Source organism: Varroa jacobsoni, unplaced genomic scaffold, assembly GCF_002532875.2.
Source record: "Varroa jacobsoni isolate VJ856 unplaced genomic scaffold, vjacob_1.0 contig00572, whole genome shotgun sequence".
Classification (NCBI taxonomy): domain Eukaryota; kingdom Metazoa; phylum Arthropoda; class Arachnida; order Mesostigmata; family Varroidae; genus Varroa; species Varroa jacobsoni.
In genome coordinates this window covers 35,742-58,292 of record NW_019214491.1, presented here as the reverse complement: position 1 = coordinate 58,292, position 22,551 = coordinate 35,742, and the positions used below count along the sequence as shown (strand labels likewise).

Genomic DNA, 22,551 nt, shown 5'->3' with positions numbered 1-22,551 from the left:
CTCTAAACAGGCAGTATCACCACAGAGAATACCACTATGCTATTTAAATTCAAATCTGGTGTTCGATACTGTCATATCGCGACCTGATTCACACTTATCGTGTAACAGAAATAAAGAACGCTTATAATATTAAAGACTAACTGAAGCCGTCAATTTTATACCGAAACTCTTCTGTATTTCAGTTGTTAATTAACCTTTGTCAGAATTTGCTTTTAGATAGAACTTTTAGAGATATACACATTTGACTGTATACGCCTGCGAACTAATTTAGGCATACCTTTTTCTCTTATTATCAAAAGGGGGATATTAAACCTCTTGTTTTTTTTAAGAAGTCACGATGTATACAAGCGAGTATGCACATATAGCAATAAGTCGCTTCCTCCTGAATGCTTAGGCAAAACTTTATCTCAAGTTAAAGCAATTGGCCTAAGCCAGAACTTACTCTTGCAGACGATATAACACGGGCAGATGTGAAGAATTAATCGTTATCCGCCTATATTATGCAATGGAAATAATTTGATAGTTCTTTTCCTAATAGCTCGAACGGGTGGGATGCGGCAGTGCTCATGCGTGACGATACTCCACAGTATGTAAACGCCGCTGCCACTTGCCAGAGTGATTATAATAAATGTGGCGTTTGCTACCGGTAGGCGCTTCGCACCATATTTGCTTACTTCACATATCCATTTCGTGCGCTGTGTATATTTACGTTTGATATAAGTTTAACACAGTTTCTAGACTATCACTAATTCTCAGTTAGTCGAACTAAACTTCTCAGAATTCGTTAGTATATTCAACAGAGCTGGCCCTCCATCTGGCCATCCATTACTAAAGAGATGGAATCCTTTTAAAGGAACATGCTGACTGATTTGCTGCTTTATTATAATATATACATATAATAATAGAAACCAATCAAACTAATCAACGGACCTGTAACTTCCCTGAGACTTTCTAGCTTTAGATCACCTCGCTTGTGGTTATTTTGCTCAATGTAGGTAATGGTAAAACGCGCATTGATTACTTGTTGTAGCAAATAAAAAATAAAATTCTGTTATTTTGAGCCACGATAAGAATGGAATATTAAATTGCTAGTTAAGCCGAGAATATTTTTGCCCGCTGAAACAAAGCAAGACTCGTACATTTGCTACTATAAGTTCATCTCTAGTAAATTACTCTAGATGACGTAACGTTTTGTTAATATGTCTTTGTCATTTCGCGTACACAGCCGACAGACGCACGAAGATAACTAACTGGTAGCACCAAAAATGCTTACGATGCACAACACCAAAAACAGTTCTATAAAATTAAAAAATAAACCAAATTGGAGGAGCACCACTTTAGAGGAAATTTTTGCTGAAGTTCAGAACTGCACTCTGACACTTTGAAGTATTAGTTAAAAATAGATTTGAGCCGATTTAAATACAGTAAAATTATGACAGGTTTGAACAGTTTAGTTTAATCATAACGGCCACATTTAAGTATCCGCCGTATCGTCAAACTTGGAAACCCTGTCATTGCTATTCCTTTTTTGCTTTGCAAATCCACGTTCGCTGAGAACTTAGAAGCTCTCTGAATATTAGCATCAGTATTATGTATGCAGTAATATGTTTATCTAATTTATTCTAAATTTATAGTTGTGAAAAAACAAAATCTTATCCCCTGTCCAAAATAAAATACCTGGTCGCAGCACTTTGCCGATATACAGTAGGACCACGTTTATTTGTTCTCCGGCTTATACAACTTTAATAAAGGTATTTTTATGCCAGTACGATTAAATATGGCATAAATTAAAAGAAGCCGTTTTGAGCTGTCAGTTGCATTGCAAAATAACCGTCAACATCTGGCCATGTTTTCTATTCTTTACTTGTATTAGTGCATTAAATAGTATGAAAAACCGTAAAATAACGACGTACGCAGATATCGGTTTGAATAACAGCTCGGTATTAGTATGCAATATGGAATTGTTCGATTTAGGATTCACAGCCAATCCTAAACATAAAGCCATTTCGTAGTGTCGAAATGAAAGCTCAAGTCGCTAATAATGTCCGATGCTTCGTGCTGCAACCCCCTGATGCACACTGATAGTGTAACTGAGATTTTTTAAGACACGGAAAAAAAATCATGCAGCAGCAAATGCGATAGCGTTTAGTAATGATAGTAAACGATTCTAAGCCCTTGAGACGGTCCGTATCGATCTTCCTGCTATTTTGCTTGTTTCTTAGCTGGATCATGTTATGGCTACAGCTGAAGCATGAAGAGCAGTGATTAGGAGGGAAATGGTCGTAAGGAAATTTGGGTAGAACGTCAACTGGATGAAGTCTAAATTGAAGTCTACTAGAAGCAATGCCAAATGTTAGATGTATCTACATCCACAATAATTAGATATCGATTTTTACTACACGCTATTTCGCTCAATGACAAATTGCGTTTTTACCCCAGTTTCAGTAGAGGATCGACATGCTATTCAGCCTTACTCATATTCTTTCCTTTCGTCTTACTTTCAGCGATGCATAGCCTAAATCGCGTAAGCTCGAACAAAGTGGTACCGGGTTTCGAATGACCCGCTACTGCCGTATCGTGAGCGCTAGAGCGAGTAAACATGGACCATCGGTGTGCCAGTTTCATCAGGCTTATTCGGCACCTGCATGGCTGGACTGCCTTTCCGTACAGGCCGCTAGCAGAACATATAAAATAAAGTAAAAAAAAAGAAAGGGAAACAATCGGAGAGAGCTAGAAAGAGAGTGAGCGGTGATACTGGAAAAATTAGCTAGGATCGCACTGGGAACAAGATAACATTAATAAGATAGCAACAACGATGACAAGGGCGGAGTGTGAACAGATTTCTAGGACTTCGCACTCAAGCCGAGAAGATCAGCTCTGTTCGGAAAATAAATTACTTTGACCGCCCGTCATTGCCCATTTCGTTACGGAGAGGGAGTAAGCTGGATGGCGATGGAAAAGCTGCAGGGTCAGCTAAACTACATATTACAGTGACGTTAAAGAAAAAAGGGCTTCACCATAAATCGTGGTTGCTTTTCTCGCCTTTTCGACTAACTATCCAGGACCGTCAATGGACGATATTTTCTTCTCTTCTAGTATTGGCTTGATACTCTAATGTATTCAAGTGTACAATTATCAATTTTGCTATTGGGATAGCTCGTCCAATCAGACACTCCATAGGTAACTGAAAAATTGCCCCATACTTTTGGCGCCAGGCTCTTTTTCCCGCCTGCTGGGTAATTAGTCGTCTGTAATGTTTACGCCTTGAAATGGTGCTTTTATGATATCTAAACGACCTCAGCATACCTAATCACATTGCCAATGATGCACCTGATTACTGCTCAAGCAGTCAAAATAATCAAGGAGCATTTTAAACTCTGTGATACAAGGATCAACAAATTTTGTGCACAATTGGTAACGATAAAGCGTTCGATCATTAAACTAACGATATGAATGGTCTTAATGAAATCTCTTATATTCTAATAAATTGCAAATGTTCAATGACGGTGGCTTACATGAATAGATCAGCTTAGTTGCGTAACGTTTTTGCGAAAATCATCTGCGTATTTAAGGAGCTACATACACAGTAACGCAAGCTTCACAGACGCCATTTTCAGAATCACGAACACAACAGGCTAACTATATAGAAACAAAAACTACCACAGGAATAGAACGCCCACACAAACCCTAGCACCAGATGCGCAATGCGACGGCAATCGCTGACATTCGCTGAACTGTCGGTAAAGCCATATGAAGACTAGTCAAAAAGAAGATCTCTGTCCTATACCCCTGCAGCAGAGTAGGCAGTCGTAGAGACCACGATATCACTTATCAGATCAAAAAATATTCGCCTTTAGGTCGACCTAGAAAAATTAGAAAAGAAAAATACCATCGACACGTCTAAGTTACTAATTCAGATACATGAAACTCCAAGATTTTATCACGTAGTAACTCTTAGCATATTCATTTATTGATTTTGAAATAACAGCCATTGGATCTAAGGCGTGAAATTTTATTAGTGAACTACTATTAAGGGCTGCTCAAAAAATCATACAACAGCTAATACTAAATAATGAAGCTTGAGAAAACTGTGTTTCGCACAGAAATGACGCAAAAATAGCCCTACTGCCACAAAGCCGAAACTGTCAACGTCAGAGCCCTTTAGAAAGGAGCCATCAGCGAATTTTTTTTAAAAAACTTAATGAGGGCTTTTTTCCTGCAAGTGGATTTGGTGAAAACTCCTTAAGAAATCAAAATTGATAAGCGATCGACTAGCTCTCCTTTTCGAGTCTAAGCATTACCTACCGTATCCAAAGAGATTACGAACCTAATAATCCCCGGGATTTCCTACTGTAAATCAACGTTACTCCTTTACATGGCTTTAGATTTGCCGTAAGACGCGTGCAGTTTGACGGGTGCAGTTTCGAACAGCACATTAGCTACAATTATCTAAAAGATCCCTTGACACATCGTTGCTTGCTGGAGTTCTACTGTACTAAACAAAGTACGTTTCCGCCATGCCGCTTCTCACGCGATTCGTCGGTAATTAAGATTGTTAGACTGAGGTTAGATTAAAAAAAAACGACAATCGATGTTATTTGCAGGTATATGAATCTACGAAACACGTAGACGAATGCAAATTTGAGCGTAGCAAAATGCAAAATTATGTAGATGAATATATATTTGCAGTAAAACTTTCAGACATCATTTATTCCTATACTAAAAAGTTGATGTTGTAAAAAAGGCTAACCCACGAATATGATAAACTAGCGTTATTTGGCTATATTCTTATTATCGGTGCATTTGAATACGCTCTACGCGGAGCGTCTCTTTCGACTTCTTGCTATAGCTCCTGAACAAAAAAGATTTTGCCAACTTCCACGGCTTCAAACCGATTTTTCTAGCTTCCTTCCGCTCGTATAGTATTCATGCAAGAGCAGCTGTCCTTTTACGTGCCCTATCCAGCGGAACACCGAAGCACAAGATACAAAGACGAAACGATTTCCCATCACCCTCCGAATTGTATAATCATTTCGGTCGCGTTGCTCTGTACACGCTGCCTCGCTCTTTTCTTGCGTCTGTAAAAAATCACTGTCATCATTATTTTCGACTATTTGATGGCGATTTGTTGTTTACCAACTTCCTGTGGCTTTACACTTTACTTCAAGTGCCATTTGCCTTTCGTACATTCGACGGCAAGGTCTACAAGCCAAAGGAGTGTACTGAGTCATTTAGTGAACTAGCCTTTTTGTACACTCAACTATTAAGCGAACATACTCTCATAAAACCTGACTAGGCCTTCACAGCGGTTGTGGTTGAAAGAGAGATACAAGCAGACAACCTTGACGAAAGCAGCGTACGCTAGAGAGCGCCACTTGTTCAAAGGCTTTCCAAGAGAAGAAAAAACGCCGCCGCCGCCGCCGCCATAAATATACAAAGTATCAAAAAGCTTTAGCCTTTTAGCATTATACCGATACATTTGATTGTTTACTTTTTTATTCTCCCTATGGTTCCTCACCTTTTCCGCGGAGCGTTACAGCTTCGGTTTTACCCCCTGCCCCAGGTGGACGTCCGCACTGGTCTATGACTGCTAGAATCGCCTGCTGGTGCTATTGCACCCATGTCGTTAGTGTTTCTGCCAGCGTTATTGCTGTTGTTGTTATTGTCAGTTGTGTTTCGCTATTTCATTGGTATTCAGGACACAGAGTGGGCGCATCCTACGAGACTAAGGAGTGCGCGGCCAGCGACTAGCACTGCGCGCCGTCTACAGTCCGTCGTTCGTTCGTCGAACGCCAGCAAAAAGACCCAAGGCGAAAAGTAGAACCAACGAACTGGCTGTTAGCATAGACAAGGAGTGAAGATGTTGTTACCACTACTGCCATTGCGGATCAGTTATACGTTCACTTTTAGCGGTTAGTAGCAACCTCTGCCCTAATACTAGCAGCTGTAAGAGTCCGTTGGTCTTTGCTGCTGCTGCTTATTTGCAAAACTTGGAAGCCCTAACAAGATACGTTCCCCTTACGCATTCACCGCAATTGTGGCTACCGAGCAATGCTAGTACTTGGCCTACACGTTAGCCTTCCCGCCATATTACTGCGCATAGCCTTCGAGCAGATAAACATGCGGTTGCTTACGAGCCGTTGGCTACGACCGCCACCCCTAACACTCTCCAGACCCCCTTCCAGCGGCTTTCGTCCGCAATATGTGAAGATTTCCACACCACCAACGCTGCGCTCTTAGAACCTACGTCATGACTACTAAGTAGTATATATAATGCCTATATATATCGATAGCGACGTTAATAGACCGAGTTGGAGGCTGGTTGGCCGGCTAACGGCTGATACAAAACAGTAAAACAAAACAGGGCGACACGCAGCGGGACATTTAGGCAAGAAGTCCAATTCCCGTCATCGCATCAATCCCAATGAACCGAAACAGCAACGGCCGTAACATTCAAGCAACTATTGACCAGCAGGACAACGATACAGACCACGTCATATCGAACGCTCAAGCACTCTCACATTCGAAGGACCTAACTTCGTTTCTCGACCACTAACTAGCTCTTTTTTTAGCTATAAGCGCGCGTCAACGTATTCCTATATCAACTTCTTCAATCCCGGAACGTTGTCGGTTTGCGTAAACGTATTTTATTGCTGCCCCCAGTCCGTTTAGTAGACTACGTTTTTGACGAGTTCGCCAGCTAGCTGGCGGAATATCTTTGATTCTGCATTGCTTTTTTGCTGCCTGTACGTTAATAAGAACAAGAAATTTTTTCTCATCTCTAAACTGGTTTAGCTTGGGCTCATGTGTTCCAATGAACACCTCGTATTTGCCCAGATTAAATCATAATTTTTATTATATGGCCTATATAGAGTAAGTTAGTTAAGAGACGATTGCAAAAAGAGCATCAGATCTGTTTAATGCTAACCGACAGAATATTAACTATTTCGTTAATATTCTGTTGGTTGGTTAATAAAGTTTCCAGTTATTTACTTGAGACTCTGCAACAAGCTTACCTGTTTGCTGTTTGTAAAGGCTTTAGTACTACTCATTTAATATTACTCATTTTCATGTTAGTCTATTGACGTGTAACAACTACACGTTTCGTCTGTCACGTCTGCTAACTTAAGGGTCTCGCCGTCGCCGCAGACGACTATTATATTCGTATACTATGCCATGAGAAAAACTGTAATTATTAAAAACATCTCCTGAATACATTACTCAATATAACCATTACAGGGATGCATAGCACAGCCCATGCCTGTATTTTATCCACACCGGATCTACGTATTCATGTTATTCGAATAACCGGCATGAATAAAACCTACGTTTAATGTTTAAGCCATTGTTTAGGCTAATTTCTCGTCGATTTTTTGAAAAGTCTAAGCCGAAGACCAGCTAGCATTAGCAAAGACGATGGCCAAAAGTAACGAACTAAAGCTAAACCTGTTGTTGTTGTTGTCGTTTTATCCCTCATTCATTATATCGAAAATGGAGTTATGCTTCGCTTTTGTCCTAGAGATGGCGCTTAATCGAGTCTTGGTGACGACGACGTTCCTGCCAGTTACAGTAGCCATTATGGTGGTCGGCGAGTCAGTAACTGAGGCAAATGGGAACGCCGAATTCTTTTTGGGATGGAGCGGACGTAAGCTTGCCAGACTCATCGGATCGGTAGTTAACCGAGAATGTCAGCCATCTGCCCGCCCACGATCCCATTGTCAGTCGGTGCTATCTACAGTTCCTCGAGCTTGCCCATTCCGTCGCCACTGGCTTCTTCCGCAGCCATTTCCCTCGTTCTGCATTTTCGAACTAGTGCTACTTCGATCACAATAACAACTTCGTAGTTTGAGCAACAACATCAGCAGACCAACGAAACCAACAAAGCCGACGACCTCGAGGGATGTTAGCTTGCTAGCTCCTACGAAACAACAGCGGAACGGGAGGAGATGTGAAAGAGGTAACAACGAAGATATGAACGCATATAGAGAAAAAAAAGGATAAACGCCAAATGGACAATGTATGGTCCTGATACCCGGATAGCCGACAATGGCATATCCGTACTTTTTCCGGGGAATTTTAATTAGTTGATTGGCAAAAAACGCAAAGGTACGATTAATAACAAATGATTCAATAAAGAATGACTAAAGGGTAACGATTGGCAGGACTAACCGAATCGGTGACCTTTCTGAGGGTATTAGCACTGCGTGCTGCCGAGATTGCGTTTGCGAAATGACGTTGGTCACAAATAGCTACAAGAGGCTGGGCTTGGGTTACGGGAAGGTCCGTTGTGATGAAAACGTGTTCCTTTGAGTTTACAACGAGGTCATTTAAAACATTTCGTTTATGAATTAAAAAAACTAGGTTCTACGATGTTGCTATTTGCAACAAATGGTGAATAGCTAAAAAAGCAATATTCGTTTGAACATCTTACATTTCAAGTCCTTTCTTGTTAAACGTAATCAGGATGAAAAAAATGAAGATGTTAATGACGGCAATCAATTAGCAGCGCCTTGGGGCAATTACTCTTGTTAATTGTTGGGCTTGGTGACCCCGTCTGCGATTTTCCGACAGTAGACTAAACTGCTAGAAGACAATAAAGACTAGGACAGCAATAAAGGAACTTCACACGGACTGTTGTAAAAACAGCTGTCGAATAAGTTAAACGACATTCTACGAATAGTTAATGCAAGACGCCGGTTTAGTGAAAGATCCTCTATGCTCTCGGATATATATATACGTAGGTGTTCAAAAAGCATTGACGATTTTTCTGATGACACCATAATTCAATGGCAATAAAACTATTAAATCTAAATTAACATCACAAAGGGAGTTCTGCAGAGACCGAAACAGATGAAAATTTGACGTGAAAAATCCGGGTTTATATCAAATTAAGGCTTCTATGTAAGTTCCTCCATGTTTCGCCGACTTCAAATGGCGCTCGAGCCTCTTTAACGCGTCTAATATTGTTTGAAATGCGTGATTTGATAGCCATTTAATTAGAAAAGCCGTCAATAATTTTTCGACACTCCAATATACATATGCATGTCAGCGTATTCTGTATATTAAGAACTGGAAGACAGATAGGCTACAGAAATCCAGATGATCTATCACTCATGCTAAGCCTTGTAGGAATTAAGTGCGATGCTAGCCTCAGCGCGATACCCGGTCAACCTCGCTTTCATCTTCGTTCCTTACTCTGCTCATATTCGTCCATTACACACTTTTGATTGAGCCTGTATCGGTTTAACTCGCAACTTTCCAGTGACCCCTTGCTCTCTTTTCCAGCAACTTTGCTATGGCGGCATGTCCTGGGCGCCGAGGAGCGGTGGACCTTGCGACATTATCCAAACGAGTGTTCTATATACTAATAGGAGCTCGTCCGACGTGCCGGTCATCCCAACCGCCTATCCTCATTAGTTCTCCACGGGAGACCGGTAACAGTAGCGGCTGTAGTTTTCCGTGCATATAATTCAGTTGTATGTAACTATCCATCCTGTTGTTTCGCATCGCCATTTTCCTTCCTGCTGTCATTACCCTCTTCGTCTTCTCCGTCCTCGCCGCTTTTCTTTAGGAGCCTAACACATACTAGTATAGCGTGTTGTAAAAAGCATCGTAAGAGTTCGCCGTGGCTTGCCTGATTCATCATATTCACGCTGGCCAATATACGCATCATACCTCTTTCCGGAGCAATGAGATAAGTAGTCCTGCTCTCCTTGAAGCAGACACGACAGGGACGGGTTGTTGAAACGATAGTGGCAAAAAGAAATGGTTATAAAAAGTTGTGATACTGGACACACAGTAGGAAAAATGCTTGTCACTACGCTTGAACGACAGCCGCTAGGTTGACGTTGTACCCTATTCTTAGTCAATTTGCCCCTTATTTGAACAAAAATTACATAGAGGCAACTAAGGGTTACGAAATAAAAGCTAATAAAGAACTTAGTAGGTTTAACCTGAATCGTTTTTGGCTATATGCCCTGCAAAGCATCCTGCGTATCGCATTGAGTATATACATTATTATAGACAGAGCGAGCTTCGCCTGTTAGCTTAATTTAATATAAAGTGTTGCCAATCATTGCAAAGCTAGAAGAAGATTGCACATACTTCAGGAGACGAAATGATAATTTTAGACAAAGCTAATATATTTTTATCACTATTTTTAGGTACAAAACGATATATCACTAGGTAATTTAGCCTAAGCCACAAGATTGCTAAAGGGTCTTTTATGCTTCTGTGTATGAATATATGCCACTCTATTTTGACGACAGAGCGTCACCATTATAGTTACCATTATAGTTTGGGCCTTGAGACACGGGCGTGCGGTTTCATGGCGTAACCGCAGCACTTGCTTCCGTTCCGTCGCCCGTTTATATCAATCTTGACTTGTGGTCCTTCACTAAGCAGCGCCGACTGAGAAGCGAGTGGTGTTGGCGCTAATAATGGCGGTAGAGAATGAGCAAAGTAGCTGTGCGATAACTGGCTTTTCAAGCGCGACCACTTCTGCCTTGCACTATTGCAATATATATATATATACTGCCTAGATAGATATACACACATAACCTTCCTGGCGGCTACCGACAGGCCGAACGAGTAGGCTCATTAGCTGATGTTTCCCACGGGTTCTGGACCCTCGCGTCTCCTTCTACAGATTAGAGGATGCTGGATAAAAGCAATACTTCGTTTTCGCCGCTGACTCATAGGGAGGACTCTTTAAATAGAGGAAAAACTATTTATATATGCCATGATGGGTGCGTGTTCAACCCTAGGGCAGTGATGTCGCATACGTTGAAACAACCACATTGTGTAACGTGTGACTTCGCCTCTTTCGTTGTGTTCTAAGTGTATGTTTTGTGAAAATTTATGTACGTCTCCGTGCACGAGCGTTGTCAGCGTCGTGCTGTTCGCAGGTGTAGCGCGTGCGGCGGCAAACTCGACACAGCACACGATGATGTATTAGCAAACAAAGGACTTATCTCAAACAACGTTTACGGTCGTACAACATCATGTGTTCATCGTTAGCTAAGCCCGTGTTGTCGGGGCACTTGAGACCTACTGAATGGTTGAACTTGTCTGAAAACAATAGGCATCAAATGTTCTAGCCACACGTGGGTGTCTCCGTGATAGCTAATTGTCGTTGTGATGTAGGTTCGAACCTAGGCCCAGCCACATTTCGTTTCGTGTTGGCAGCCAGTCGTTTGATTGAATGCCGAACGGTGACAGCGGACGCAGAAAATCGGAGTATAAAAAGCCGCACCTGGCTCTTAGGTCTATCGTATAATTATAAGAAGTACCGATTGCCTTGTTATAGGTGAAGGCAGGTTGATGATCGCAGAGCGAAGCCTAGTGATGTGAGCGCCTATGAGGGAAGTATATAAGATAGTTTGAGTCTCGGAAATCAAATCATTATGAAAGAAACGGTACACATAAAATATATATATATATGTATTTTATGTGTACCGTTTCTTTTTTTATTTATTAATTAAATTATATTTAATTAATAAATAAAAAACAAGATTAAAAGAAGCAAAAATTAGGTGTAACAAATAACAGTGATATGAATAATAATCATCCTAATTGTATGCTGATGTTTAATAAAATCGGTGTCTATCTTCAACAGATTGGAGTTTTTGCTTTCAGAATACTTAGTCAATTTCCGCTTGAGTACTAGAAATACAAAGTTCGATAGGGGACACCCAAATCCTGGCAAGCACAACTTTTTTTTTTCTATACTTTTTCGTTCTTCGTTGCTGAAGACAGGGATTCACTTCAGCATTTGTCTTAACCAAAGTACATATAGGCATATAAATTGCTTTTCTCATTTAAACGAATCATAGATGATCTTCTTTTTATGTAAGAAGACACAGTCTTCATGGTCGTTTACCGTGAAACACTACTATTGCATTTTGTCGGCAAAAAATCTGAATGGTGCTCGACACCCACCGCAGCCCCTAGTTCAGCCGTCATCAGCCCGTATTCAGATGGCATAGACGGTTTTTGTCTAGACTATTTCCAGGCGAAACGCCAGCAAGAGCAAATACACTTTGCTGTAGTTTCTGATTAGGCGATCGAGGCATTCTGTGGGCGCAGAGAAGACAGAGGAATCTAACAGTACAAACACATTTACACACACACAGGTACACGCAATTTTTTATAAACACACAGATACGCGGGTATCCACTAACTAACACAAGTGGCAGTACGAGTGTCAAGGGACAGGTTTTTTTTCTCTCGATTCGTCCCATGGAGAAAAATAAGGTTAGGAAGAACTACACTAGTCAGAGTTTCCTCTCCGTCTTTTCGTACAATATATCCGTACGGCTTAGACCGCTAGCCAGACTGATCGCATCGGAGGAATTATTGACGTGTTCATCGGATGGTGGTATTAATGGGTACATACTTTCATCATATTACAACAGTGATTCATGAAAACGGTGTTTGGTTAAAATGTACCGAAGTAACTTTGATAAGTCATTGCTAAGTTGCTAATGTCTGTCTGTTGTGCCTATTTGCAAACCTTGGCATAATAAATCCGTACAAATTTTGTGATCTCAGATCAGATATAATTTAATCCAAGCTACTGGCTTTGTGAATGTGTTATACACGAATGGCTATGATTATGATCCGACACAAGTGCTTCTTTTTCTATCCGTAAGTAATGAAACCAATAGCGCTAAAAGCTTACAGGATTGATTAAAGAAAGCCTAATTTCAAAATATTATTCAAATCACTTGTCCTAAGTTAAAGATTGATTGATTTTTAGTTGATTCTGATTGATTGATTTTTAGTTGATTCTATCTCTTACTCGCCACTAATTGCATGAACTGTTATGCCATCTGCCGAGCTAGGTGTTTCCTAGAAATACTGCGTAACTGTCGTTAGAGTAACAGTATGTTAAGATAATAATATCCTGGACGGATGATGATTTCCCGATATGACCGTTACAAGCGAATTTTATAATCATTAAAATAGTTTTTAAAGAGTCGGATCGCTTTGTTTTGACTAGGCTTGTGTTCACGTATTGGCATCGGATTCACTTTAGTTATTGCATAAGATTTGTCGTCTGTCCCAAGAGGTGAAACTGAAATCAAGATTGAGATACTGATGCTGGCGAGCGTAGCCAGCTGAATCGGAACGACTTTTCGGTTTCTTTTGCATCTTACCCGTGCAACCTGCTCCCTCTAGCGGCAATGTAATACGTACGCTGCAATGTTTTTTTTCTTTCCCTTGTTTATTTGCTATTTTGTAGGCCTTCACCCTACCGATGCGGACCTGCCTCTGCATAAGCCTACTCATTCTAGTCACCATATAGACGTTGCCTGCGTTGTTACCCTCAAACTCTATATTCCGTTGTTGTTGTTATCGCCGCGGCCACTAACAATGTCGGAATTGATCCTCAGATTTTAGCCGCTCACTCTGATGGAGCGTTTTTTGTTGATGTTACTGCCGCTGCCGCCTCCATTCCAGCTGCTGCCTTCCTTACTGAGTGAAGGAAGGCAAGACGCAAAAGGACCAATGCGACGCATGCGCTGCATGTGCTCGGTATGATGCGGTTGCTTGGGCGTTGACACTAGGAGGTTCTTGCCTGAGGCGTCACGTACATGCCGGGCCTTTTATACCTGATGCACTCGTTCGGCGGAAAGTTAGCCACCTTTGCCAGCTGCTCTACCTACCCAGCTATCTGCCTACTAGTAGGCTGCTGCATCCAGCTGAGTCTTCCCGTCAGCTTTCTTCTTGGCGACAACCGATAGATCAGCGCCTTTTCCCCCTTCTTGCGTCGCTTTCATCCGCTTTGTGTTTCTCATGGGGCGGACGATCTAACTACATCATCAGCATGAACACGAGCATCATCAGTATCACTATCATCATCATCATCGTCGTCATCGTCAGAAGCGTTGTTCCTCATAATAGAGAAGCCATCATAACGCAACTTCTTTGCCATTGCCGGCTGTCGGTCCTACCACTACTTGCGGCTGATTCTGCTGTAAGCCTTACACAGGCCAAACTCCTAGATGTGTAGGCTTTCCTACAGCCAAAAACATGAAAAAGAGTAGGCCGAAACACAGCGGGGCCACTGGCGGCGACGAACGTACATTTGTTCTCCCGGACAAAGGAGGATGTGCCAACTGAGTGAGTTAAAGGATAACAACGACGATGGAGACTTCTTCGAATGTCCTGTTACTATCATAACCAAAACTCTTGTTCTTACGGCTCTTGCAAACAGTGCAAGCATACTAATAACTGACCGTCGAGTAATTGCACGTATTTACGGGTGAAGGAAAACCTAGCGGTATAACATGTGGACATAAGGTTTGTCGATTATTTTAAAACATGCCATATGCTGCAAGTAACCTTCAATGACTTCCGTTCCAGAATTGTGGGACTAGACGAGAAAAACGGATGTAGTTTTAGAGTTTTTAAATTAAGCGAATAGAATAATAGTAATTATGGACTATTATTATGGAAAAACAGTAGGACAATATTCCACGAAGGGTCCCTTTTTGGCATTCTGAGTTGTACTTAACCCAAGGTCATTCGGTTATGTTTGCGGTCATACTCAACCATAAGGTTTCTAAATTTTTTTAGTTATTAGCTATTAACTAGAATCAAGTAACCCAACGACATTAATCTAGGAAAATTATAAATTTATTTGAAGCGTAAAATAGGTTATGTCTTCAAGCTTTGACAGACAAAATTACAAGGTGAAGGTCGAAAAAATGACCTGCATCGGAATCACTGCGATTCACCCATATAATGATAAATGAGGGGGCCGTGTGATTAATTCGACAACTTATTCATACTTTAGTAACACTTATGCAACTTAGATATATATAATAATGGTGGATCATTTGATTTTCGACTTCTATGAACTAGTCTCACGACTAGGGGGTTTACCGCAGGAAACTTGTAGTTCTGCGCCTCTCGTTAGTGATGCAGTGATGTCGTCTAGATTCGAATCCGGGAATAAATATATTTCGATTTTTCAGTTGAGTTCTAAATAATAAAAAAATACATATATAGCTACTTTATATATATATATAAAGACTTCAATATCCTTCAGTGTGAAATGCGGCATAGTAAACTCTAGCTTTTCGAACTTCTGGAGGCATAACGCTTTTATTCTCGAACAAAGCTTTTGCCTTTATTATCGATTACTTTCTGCCATTTTGATGGTAACTTAACCATTCCACTTCTATAGAAGTCAGGAGCGTGAAAATCTATAAGTTTTCGTATCCTGGGATTAGAACAACCTTCCCATTAGAAAATAGGCGATATTTTAAAAACAGTGATCATTTATACGACCAAAACCTGGTGAGTACGGTAGATGACCCAAACTGTTTAATTATAGCTTCTGCATTTTTACCATTGTAGTTAGCGAGCGAGCGTTATTTTAAAATACGATTGGTTTTTGTCCTGTTTATTGTATAATTTGATGCTTAATTTGAGCTGTGATCGACGAAACAAAGACCCTCAAAGTAATAACGGATGACACATACACTGAGCCACTAAGGGATCATCATAAGCAGTTGCAGCTCATATTTGATCTCAGCACACACACACACACATATATATATATATATATATGTGTGTGCGTATTTATAATCACAAGTATATATATATATATATATATTAGGTAAAAGTGTCTACCATTATCTTGTTCTAAAAAGTACCTAACCTTTCATGTTAGTTAACGCACCATACATCACCTACGATTGTAGCTACTGCGCTCAGCAGACGCAAGTTCGATAGCAGATATTACTCTGTTGATCTGCGGAAGTTATCTTCTTGGGGGAACAGCAAATGATGTATCATATTCAGCTTTCATAATTTTCAAACCATCGAAAACCAGATGCCTCGTGCAGTTGACTCATCGGTGTTAGCGTAATTCCTTCCTGGAACACCATTTTACGGTGAACATGTTCTCTTCACCTTTCCGAGTGGATCGACATTTTTTTTTTTGATGTCGACCACAGAGTTTCAAACAATATAAAAACTTAAGCACAAATAGGCTACTGTATGATCGGAAACTCAAATTCAGTAATAATGAAACAATTAGAAATTACATTAAAAATTAAGCTTTTCATTGTGTAGTGTGCTCGTTATAGTTTAAGAGAAGGCTTGCAACAACGCCTAACTCAGAAATAAAAAAAACTCTTCAAAGTGTGTCCTAAGCCGTGGGCGATAAAATTGCACGGTGCTCTTTAGCCATTACGGCGCAATACCATCTTCATAATCGTCATAATAACCGTGCCCTTAAGGATCGTGGTGAAACATTAAGCAAAATAGGAGTAGACTTATACCAGATGTTTGCGGCGATGCGAACGGGCATCTCTCTAGCGGAACTCACCAAAGCATTTACATTAACCATAAGATACCGCTTACCGAAGTAAATTAGGTTAAGGCTCTTGTGCCCATGTAATGATCTTCATAAATATATTGTACAAGGTGATTGATCACAGTCTTTCCAGGTATGTGACAAGCAAGTGGTAGAAGCGTTACGGTGCCGTGTCCAAAAGGCTCTGGCAGGGTTTCTGTAAACTTTTGTCGACAATTGAGAAAACGTTACCAAGAATTATAGTGCACTTGTAGGCAATCATTTTCATTTAAGTTTGGGTTTTCTTAGTCGTAATGCAGACCGAGCGCCATTCGGACTTGGTATCTTCCGATGAACAAGTCTCATCTGTGTCTGAGGCACAAGCACACAGGCCAACAAACTTCAGATTTTTCAACATCATGCAATAGTTTGTTCATCTCGGTTATCTCGATCTCAGTTTATTTGAACGTTCTTATACATTTGTATATTTGAAAATATTTGTAGAGTATTGCGAAAAAGAAACAATTGAAAGTCAGCTATATACTCTGCTCAATATAGCCGACAATCGGGAAATCTACTATTATGGATCATCTTGCTTATTTCAAAATGTTGTTAGGTATGGGTATGAAAAGAAGCTCATAGAGAAAGTACGAAATGAGTGTCAATTAGCTAATAACAAACTTGACTTTCTAGCCGCACGTTTTCTTTATCGAAGCTGTAACGATGAGCGTTATCCTCAACGGGGCAAGGTGTGACAAGCCTGTCAGATATTACAGTTATTGTAAGATCAATCAGAGAATTGGCGATATTTTGGTCAGGTAATTGTATTACTATTTGGGACTACAATAAAAGTTCTATGTACAAGACATTTCTAAGATGGAATTGCTTGAAAACACCGATTTGCAGCAGATATTATGTTTGCCCCTCGTCCATTGACAAACGGCACCATCACTAAACCAGGGTGAGGGCTTGGAATAAAGTTTATCATGCCATTATCTGCCTTCGGTACTGAGCCTGTACTGGTGGATGGACGTGTAGACTCATAAATGTTGATTTGCTTAGTTATTGATCTTTCTAAGAAGCAGTCTTACCAGACAAATAAATGCGTTCAAGCTTTGTACTCAGAAACTGCTGTCATTGTTCATTATCTCGTTCTTACTCCTACAGATATTAAGGCTACATTCATCTGTTATGTAGACGTAGGTTATTTACATTATTTTTGTACCTAGGTAAGATGTTTTGACTTAATTTTACATTTGTTCTCCCTCTTCCCACATTTTCTTCGGAACAGACTCCGCCTGTCCTTATTACCTTAATTGTGCCCGTCGACATCACTCGTCATTAGACATTACTACTTTTGACATTTTCTAGCACCTACTGCGACTGCTGCACATAGAGCTACGTCTTTACGATAGTATCTCTATACAGGAAATGCTTTAAGGGTGGCAATAGTTATACTTAGTTATCTTAAATAATGTCATTAAATTTTACCTATAGTCTTATTAAATGAATTTTTTTTATAGTTTACACACATTTAACTTTGCACAAGTGGGATTGTGTTAAAAAAAGAAGCAGTTAGAATGCGGTATTATTCACCGGTGACTCTAACTGAACAAAGCGCGCACAGGCTATCGTATAAGTTCATAGAGTTGCTCAGGGCTTGCGATGTTTCTTTTCCGCAACTGAAAATGGCTACCTTTTTAATGAGAGTACTTCGTCCACTGTTTGATCGATACAACCTTTGTCAGTTTCATTTGTATAATTACTTAAAAAAAAACGACGTCTTTAATGAGATACGGATATATGAATAGGTCGACCTATACGTATGCGACCTTATATAGCAGTCGATTTGGAACACCTATCTTTAAGATGATTGAATAAGCATGCTTTGTTTGTCCATCAGGTGCAGTCCTAAATCACTGACTATCTCACACGTTGACCTAATATAGGCAATTGATGTATTTCTTGTGGGATTCAGGAGAGTCAAGGCAGAAAAACTCAGATGAATTTAGCACAAATGCAATGGGGTTTAGCTATAAATTTTATACTGACCTCTGCATGTACCTGCATAAATTTTATAACTTTTCGAAAGAAAACGTTGATTTCTACGTTTTGAAATTACGTCTGTCTGAAGCCCCAGTGAAAAAGCCATATGTCTGCTTTGAAAGTACCGTTATAGATAGATATTTGTCAAAAACATACACCTGATATTTAGCCGGTAAGTACCGCGATGAGAACTATAAGCCCTAAGTCATGTGGTTGGAATTCGCAAGGGCAAGCAAGAACCACGGCAAAAATTGTACTTATTTCTAGGGTTACCGTTGAAATTAATTATATTAAAAACAAAGAATACTTCTAACATATACGTTCACTAAAATATCAACTATGGTCTTTTTTGTTTAAATGATAATGAGGGCTTTGGTAATATAATAATAATTTAATAATATTGGAATCGTGAGCTAAGAGAATGCAGGTGAGATACGTAAATAATTGGTTTCGACGATTAAATTCTTCTCAAACTAAGGTTGTGCTTCTCAACGTTACGATGCTCACCCTGCGTATATCAGTAGCTAAGTTATATATACATATAGACAATTCATAAATGACGGTGTATTTTGTAAAGGAAACTTGTTTCTCGTTGCGAGTTTGAGGGCCTATTGAGGGGATTTTAGTCCTAATGAGACGATACGGAAGTATCCGTTTTATCTGACACGATCCATGTGGGACTTAGTTACGGCTTCTATAATTTCAAGATTCGCATGATCATTTCCAAATAACTTTTCAAATTAATTATTCTCATAATTACTTGGCCAATACCTGATTATCAGTAGTTTTCGATATAATAGAAAAAAAAAATGTACATATATGTATAGCTCTGCTAGGTGATGAATCCTATAATACTGATAAAAAAGCGAAAGGAAAATATGATTTGAAATAAATCCATTCTTTCTTTTGACGTCTCCTTCTCCTGTATTAAAACATCATTCAATCTAACTTTGCCAGCGTCGCTTTATTTTATTAGCTTCTTTTTTTCTTTAGCCGCAGTTCAGGCTGGGCTTCTGAGTCCTTTTTTTATTCGATTGCAATTCACAGCAATCAGTCCTATCTTACTTGACGCGGTCACCAGGCCCAATTTCTGTACGTGTGTGGGAAGGAAAAACATTTATAAGAATCGGTGAACAATAAAGAAACATTTTATTACTCGAGAAAATGGCTGGGAATAGCTGAGCGTTTCCTGCTAAGCGTTCGGGAAATCCTGAGATGTTTCCAGGAGTTTCAAGTAGGATATATTCTGCAGCAGTGAATATACAAAGTTAAACAACGTGTGGGCCACGTATCGCTACTGGTTACAAGAACATAATTTCGTGTGAAAGAATAGACAACACTTGCCCACGCTGATGTCTCACGTCAGGATTTTAGGAGGCGACTGCAAACGTAACTTTTCAGTCGGCCTTACAGAACAGTGACGATACTATGATGGTATCATAACCATGCCTTAAATTATATTTACCAGCAACGAAGCGATTCAGTAGTCCATGCACCACTGGCTGCTCATCCCAGTTAGGTCGAGGGACACTGTTGAAATGTTGTTTCTTATGCCGGTTAAGCACGTCAAGTATAGCACTTATTGGGTTCACAAGCGCTTCTTTAAAAGGTTAGCATTTGTTACTGATTAGCTAGTTATAGGAAAGAAGAAGAAACCTTTGTGCTTTATTACCTTTAGTTCTGCCAGCAGACACAGTTCATCATAGGAGGGTTAGGGAGCCTCTCATACTCAGATATTCAGCCATATTCCGTTTTCTGTGTATGTTATCGCGATTGTTACTTGAATTTTTGGTTGTGGGTTGAGCCACATATTAACACACGTAAGGCAAACGGGACACTATCATGCACTTTACCGCGGCTTGCTTTTTGTCGGGTCTGCACACTTACAGTCAGTGGCAAAAACGTTCGAGGTTCGATGAGAAGTTGTCACTACAAAATGAATTCAGACAGAGAAAAACGAGCTTGACATAATAGAAAAGGACGAACAAGTAGAGGAATCACAATATCAGGTAAAGGTAGAGCATAGGATAAGGGACGTCAAACCTATCTGATACAGGTTTCCTTTCTTAAACCGAGTAATACGCACTGAAAAGAACGTTAACGTAAACATTCGTTTTCCAATCGGCCAATAATGGCCGACCGGCGTAACAATGAGCTTTAGCTCGACATCATACGACTTCCAATAGGCAACAGTATTGTAGAGAAAGATGTAAGGACGCTTATGAAGATGTGAGACTACGGAAGTGGTCGTATTTGGAACACGATTGTGACTTCCGACGGACGAACTATGTGAAGAACCCGAAATAGCGTGACGACTACAGATATTCGGTTTTACGGGAAAAGGGTACCATTAGATGAGCGTCAAGCAATTAGACAGTACCGGAAAACAGGGAAAACGAAATGTTTAGACATCGTAAGTGTGCGGTATTTCGTGTGGCGGCCGGTGTTATCGGCGCAATTTGCGTTACCGACAACACATGCTCGCCGCAATGATAGGTAATGCCTAGTTGATAACGTACCGGGGTTTTCTGCCAGAAGACATACGTGCTCGTCGTCGAATGTTGACACCCCACAGCAGTATACCCTCAGCGTACTTTGTCGAAATTCAACCAACCTGTCAATTGGATTAGAGCTATTTTAACTGCCGGCAGTGTATGCCGAATTCGTATGAGATAATCATGCAGTCTTTCTAGTTATTTACAGTTACTAGATAATTATACGCAAAGGCCAACAATTCGACACAGAATTAATAATGTGTCGTAATTAGATGCAACTGGACTTCGCAAAATTACGATGAGGTAATCAAAGCAAAATTAGAGAAAAGACTGCGTACAAAAAGCTTATTTTTAGTTAATTGTGGATGGAAAAATGGGTCTGTGTTATGTTTTCGTGTATTTATTTAGCTTTAAAAAATAATTGAGTGAAAAAGATGATCGCACGATTCGTGCGATATTGAACTGCGTGACCAAAATAGATACATGACATACCGACATGTTGCCTTAATAATTTTGATGCTAACTTTACTTAAGAATTACTTTACTACTTTGATTCGTGATCATACAATAGGACCTTTTTGCAACAACTTGAAAAATCCTTCAGTAGCATTGCGTGTTTGTATGCATAAATACATAGTACATTATTTCAATGTAGGCATACGATCACTTCGGGCTTCGACAATGCAAAGGTCGGTGGCCTGGCAATACAAAACTATTTTAATTGTTAACCAATATCTGATTCTTTTCATTAGACAAAGACAGAACTGAAGCAGAGCAATAGTTACTACCGGATAGCTGGCTATTTTATAGCTATAAACTATAGGCCAGAATTTTTACTTGACTGCATAGGACATACGCACTGCATAGGTGAAAGAGATACCGCGTATCCGCTCATGAGAAGCACGATATTTAAATAGTCTGCTAGCCATAGTGATGAGTCATTTCTAGAGAACGATTTCGAACACCAGACAATAGTTAGGCCCATGTAATGATATTCTGGTTGGATCTGCAGGAGCCACTCCTTCGCCTGCTGCCACATGTGCTCCCGCGACTTTTCCTCCATAAAGGAACAGCAACTTCTGCTATTGTCATAGAAAGAGGCTGTAATGGAACAAGGCTCATGTAGATAGGTATATTAACAATGAGCAAACAAAGTCGCGAAGAAAACGCCGAAGAAGGAACAGCAACTGGGAAGGGAATCTAGAAAAGATATTGTCTGCCCACCGGTCAGCCGCTCGACAAGCAAGCTTGTAGTACATCGGTACAAAGAGCTGGCAGCAGCAACTGCCTGTCGAGCAACTATAGACCATAGACCACGGGCTAGTTAGTATCGGTTGCCGGAAACGGCAAAGTTCTGCTTAGAATCCAGGCTTGATTCATCCTCGGTTGATATCAGCCGTGTGTCGCCTTCCATGTTCTCCTTTTTTCTCGAGTCGCTCGACTAGTGGAAGAACGAAGAAGGCGCCGAAAAGACCCGTTCGCTGGGGACTAATCACCACGGGACTTACAATCTGGAACAAGTTAATAGCGTCCCGAGTCAGATAGGCCAATATGTAGGGACGACAACAGCGCAGCCATGCTCCTTATTCCATCTCTTTTTCCAGCCCTCTACGTCGCCTGCTCCCATGCAGCCGTAAAACGTGCAGCGTTCTGCACATCGGAAGCAGCGTGGAAACGCATTCCGCCATTTGGTCTTAC

General features: G+C 40.4%; 1 protein-coding gene and 1 long non-coding RNA gene across 4 annotated transcripts in view; both read right to left on the bottom strand.

The window, feature by feature from the left end:
- The window catches only part of LOC111271379 (gamma-aminobutyric acid receptor subunit alpha-6), a 126,779-nt gene that overhangs the window by 80,709 nt on the left and 23,519 nt on the right, over positions 1 to 22,551 (bottom strand). The window lies entirely within an intron of this gene.
- LOC111271380 (uncharacterized) lies at positions 130 to 10,812 on the bottom strand. The gene is made up of 3 exons (XR_002686830.2): positions 10,289 to 10,812; positions 5,519 to 9,712; positions 130 to 5,078 (listed from the first exon to the last, which is right to left on the bottom strand). It is a non-coding gene; the product is annotated as an uncharacterized LOC111271380 (long non-coding RNA).